Consider the following 5,856-nt stretch of genomic DNA (forward strand, 5'->3'; position numbering starts at 1 on the left):
CTGAAACTAAAATATGATTATTTCAAATCTTATATACAAAGATTTGATAATAGATTTGATTCAACAGAATGCTCATTCTGCAATATAAATAAAAACCCTGAGTATATTGTAATACATTATACATTATATAATAGTCTTAGAGTCAGATTGAAAGAGAAGTATAATTTAAATCAATTAAATATACGGTTTTTATTCTCAACTGAGACAGGAATTAAATATCTAATAGACTTTCTATCAGAAACTCAAGCAGCTACAAGAAAATAGCTGAATTCAGAAATATCTGAATATGAAAAGATGAAAATTGATTAGATATAGTCTGTTAAAACAGCTATACACTATCTTTTAATACTTTTGATTTGTTATAGTCTCTCTTTACTTTACTTTTACTTTTTTTATTTTTTCTATCTATCTATTTAATATGTCTATCTTTAAGACTATGTTCTCTTTTCTTTTGTCATGGTATTATCAAATGATTTCATAGTATCAGAAGGTATTAAAATACTGTAATTTATAAACAGTTTTTATATTCTGAGCTGGAATTTTCTGATTTTGCATATCTGAAATTGATAAATGTATAATAGTTAACTGTATAGATATAGGAAAAACTCTGAGAACTAAAAGCTCTCAGGTAGATGTCATAGTCTCTGACTATATACAACTATAATTGAAGAATAATAATAATAATACTCTCTCTTTATTATTCAAGTGAAAACACTTCACAAATGATTAAACATACTTATAGTTTATAAGAATAAGAGCTGTTATAAAAAAAGAGAAAAGAAGATGAGATTTTATAGATAGATTTGAGATATTTGTACTAGTTTAGAGAGATTTATTTATATTATAAATAATTCTTATAAAATAGTTAGATTACTTTAGCAAATAAAAAGTGATTATAAATTACAGATCTGAATCTTTCTATAGAACTATAAAGAGTGATTATAGACTGTAAATATCTTAATTCTATAATTTTATAAAGTTAGTAAGATAATGAAAAATTTCTTTTAACTCTATAGTATTAAACAATGATAATTTATAGAAATAAATAAAAGATTAACTTATAAATACTTCTTTTTAATAAGAGTAATTTAATAGAAAGTGATTTATCTATAAGATAAATCTATTTAACAGCTATATGAGAATCTTATGAAAAAATAATTAAAGGTTAACTGAAACTCTTTAAATTAAAAGATATAGAATAAATCTGTATAATAATTATATAAGAATCTTATAAAAATAATTAAAAGTCAACTAAAACTCTTCTATATAAAAGATGTAAGAAAAATCTATATAATAGTTAGAGAAATATCTACTAATTATAAAGAATTTTATAAAATAAGACACTGAGTAATAGACTCTTTTCTCTTTATAGTAATAAGAAATTTTTCCTTACTGAGATTTTTTTATAGATATAAAGAATTTTTAATAAGTATTACTACAGTACTGAGTCTGATTCTATGAAATTACTTAGTGAAAGACTTCACAGACAAAGTCTTTGAAAGAGAGAGATATATAAGAAATCTCACTTCTTACAGATTCTTTATCTTTATTTCTATCTTTTATATAATTAATAGAGTTAGTGACTGTTAGTTATATATAACTATATAAACTGAAGTTCATAAATACTATTTATAACTCTGCTTAAATACTATTATATATTTAATATCTACATTTTATCTTTCTATTATAAATACTTTTAGTAGTTAACAGTATATATTACATCAAGCTGCAAACACCTGAATAATTGTCTATAAGTACTTATTCTTACAACATCTCTAAAACACTGTGATAATGTATATTGATTGATTTCATATTATTTAGCAGTCTCAGTAATTAGAGATCAATTGTGCATTCAAATCATCAATTGCTGCTTGTACAACTGCTTCATAGTGCATGTTGTGAGTGTTTGAAGATGAATGAAAAAATGAAGATTGAGCGGGCGTTGAGTGTACGCAGGTGTTGAGTAGATTGATTACGTTAATTATCTATATTTACAATATAGCTAGTTATCTTCTCTCAGATTAATGAGATCACCTATCTCACAGAAACAAGAAATGTTGAAACTAATTCGATGATGTACATGTACATGTACAAGTATAGAATATATGATTCTGTGGAAGATGTAAAGCTTGTGTGATTGAAAGATTGCTAGCTTTGTGAAAAGTTATATGATGAAAGGATTAGTAAGCTAGATCATGTGACCTGACACCCCCACTCACCAGAGTAACTATACACGATGCTATATACAAAATTCGCCTTTAAATTAAGTACAGATACAAAAAATGACTGGAAAATGTGAAGTAATGAAAAAGCAGTCATAATATACATCATTTTTTATTTCTCTATCTCTTCATCTTCATAATCTCCTTTTAATGCATATATTTCAATGTTTTAAGTGGTTTAGTAAGCTCATCTGCTGTGTTCTTAGCAGATGAAACATATCAGATAGATATCTTATTCTTGCAGACAAGATTCTGAAGAATGTAGAAATGAACCTCTATATGCTTTGAGTGATGTGAAATTGCTTTGAAAGAGGATAGCTCTATGACAGACTTATTATCAGCATGAATTGTATAAGCCAGATCATTGACTGTGGTGAGAATGAGATGATCATCAGCATCCAGATTGTTGAGACAGGATGAGATGAATTCAGCGTCTTCTAGAAGCTCTCAGAGACAGACAAGCTCATATGCAGTCTCAGAGGATGCAATATATTCAGCCTCTGTTGATGACTTGAAAACCGCTGTTTGCCGGCGGCTCTGCTATGCAATGGGGCCACCTGTCATGTAGATGATATAACCGGTGATTGAACAGGATCCTGAATCTCTATCAGCTCAATCAGTATCTGTGTATACTACAGGTTCAATTTCAGCACCTCTGTGATAGGTTATACTCTCATTGATTGAACCCTGTAGATATCAGAGTCTACACTTGTATACAGCTCAGTTCTTTGATGTAGACTGAGAGCTGAATCATTCAAGAAATTCTGCAGTGAAGCTCATATCAGAATGTGTATTGAATATCAGATATTACAGAAATCTGATACTGAATTAATAGAACTGTAGGATAAATTCTGCTGTGTATGTAATTAATTTCTCATTATTATTCATGAAATCAACATTCTTCTTCATAGAAGTGAATGTAAAATGACAGTCATTCATTGAGAACTTCTTCAGAAGATTTCTTATAAAGAGAGATTGAGATAATATTAATGAAGTTAAATCTCTATTAATCTTCATTTCTAGATAGCAGTTGAAATTCTCTACATTCTTGATCTCATAATTAGCAGTGATTTCAGCTTTGACTCAGTTCAGATCTTTGATTTTCAGACTGTAGAGACAGACATTATTCATGTAGATAATTATATAAATCTGTCTTTCATTATGAAGAAATAGTTCAGCATCATTGAGACTGACACAGAAGTCTGAGTGCAATAGCATCTTTCACAGATTCTCATATTATAAGAGTGCTGCTTGCTTAAGACTGTAGAGTCTCTGTATCAACTCACACACAAGATCATCACAGTCTTTGCAGAATTCTGTGAGTTGATTCATATATATCTATTTATCAGCAGACAGCTGAGCATTTAAAAAAGTGATTATCATATCAATCTGCAGAATATATCATTCCCAGGATACTGAGATTGTCATGAGAGCTTGTGAGATGAATGCAGAGACAACAGATGTAGAGATTCTTGAGTAATTGACTCTCTTCTGTTGAAGATTTTCACAGACAACTCAGCAGGTCTTATAGCAGATAACATCACTTATATTATTGAACTTTTTATCAAATACTCATTGACTGCAGAGAACACTCATTTGTGATGTTCTCTCAATCAGTTGTCAGATCTCTATCTGTTTCAAACAGTTGATCTCTTTAACACAGGTCTTGTAATAATATTTCCATTTCATGAAAGCTTTGGCGCGTGTGAGGTTTTTCAGGATTGAAAGTGCAGTGATCTCAGAATCAGTGAGTAGGTCTTCAAGACTGTTTCTCACTGAAGTGATATCTCTTGTAGATGTCAGAGAATTATTCAATTCAACTGTGAATTCTGAAGAGTTCAGTGTATTCTGCACTAAAAAGATAGGTATTCTCGCAGAGATTTCATAGTCAATTCATCAATTATTAGTGAGTATGAGAAATAATGAACACACAGGTCAGATTTCCTCATCAATGAACAGATCATCTATTGATGAATCAGGAATCACTGCAATCTCTTGACAGACCGCAGTGAGTAGACCTGATGTTACTGAAGGAATTATCACAGCTGCTTTACAGACTGCATTGAGTAGAATCTTCAGGTTGTATGAAGTAGTCAGTATCAATGAATTGACAAGATGAAGGTTCTTCTGAAAGATGATGTCTTTTGATATGTATAAACACTCATTGAAGGGGTCCACTAGCCTATAATTGATAAAATCATTATAATTCACAAAAATCAACTCTTTGAAATGGGAAGTCATCTTATTGATGAGCTTGAGAACTATCTTTAAGAATGCTTTGTAACCTCATCAGTGAATGCTTTATACAGAAGATAGAGCTTCAAGTCAGGCCTTATACAGTGTAATCAGCCTTGTATTTTCAGAGCTCTCATACAATATCATTGAGATTGATATAAGGTTAAGCAGCTCTGTGACTGCAATAACTGCCTCATCTCACATCTTTTTCAGAGCTGAAGAGTCTATTAATAGTGATCAGAACTTCTCAATGATCAAACCGATTGATTATTCAGATACTTCATCTTACTGTGAAGTATAAGAGAGAGTCAGCTCTCATTTTATATCTTCACTGAGCATGTATGTCATGACTGCATTTGAATTCAATTCTTCACAATCTGAGTGAATGATTGCAATGTCATATTCCAGTAAATTCTTGATGAATTGATTGAAGATCTATAGATATCTCAATGTCTCATCCTTGCATTTCAATAGAAATATTTATCTTATACAGATGATATCATCTGTTATCATCATTGCAAGCTTCTTACCAGTGTAAGATGATATATCATTTTCAGTTTCAAGAGTCTCATCATCACTGAATATATTCACTCAAATCTTCAAGGTCTTGCAGATGGCACGATGTGGTGTGAAATTCTTGTAGAAAGAATATTTCTGTTTAGCCTTAATATATGTAATATAGAATAATAATTTCTTTAAGCTGATAATAACAATATCAAATCACAGATCTCTGATCATTTTTAATATACTATTTTCACTGATATGACTAAGTCAGTGATGTCACTCATCTATCAGAAGCTGTTTTAAAAGAACTGTAGATAATTGAGATGAAGATGAGATAATAAAGAAATCAGTATCTGAATTCTTAGAGTTGATTAACTGTTCAATCTTCTTACAGCTGAAAGATCTCAAAGATTCTGCATTTGAATTGTAATCTGTTGAGATTATCTTTGATTTTGAAACTGTCATATATATCATTGCTTCATACATTTGATCATTCATTATCTCATAAAATGTTGATAGACTGTCAGATAGAATGTAAATATTATTATGAGACAGATTAGTATAGAAGATATCACTGTTGATAGATAATAGAAACTCAAAGTAGTTCTCAGTATTAACTTGTATATCACAGTAAATATAGCTCTGACATTTCATAAGCTCAGTGAAGATCAGATTTGCGGATAGTTCTGACATGTAGTATACATGATTGAATTCTATCAATCTTTTACTCACTGAGATGAATACAGTGCTTACACTCTGAATCTTCATAATGGCCTTATTGATCACTTGAACTGTTGAATCATTGATTGCTATCAGTTCTGAAAATCATAATCTATCACTCGCTATGTGGCATCCAGTGTCACTATTTCATATAGTGAGAGAATTCTTGTAAGAT

Source organism: Blastomyces dermatitidis (genome assembly GCF_000003525.1).
Source record: "Blastomyces dermatitidis ER-3 genomic scaffold supercont1.4, whole genome shotgun sequence".
Classification (NCBI taxonomy): domain Eukaryota; kingdom Fungi; phylum Ascomycota; class Eurotiomycetes; order Onygenales; family Ajellomycetaceae; genus Blastomyces; species Blastomyces dermatitidis.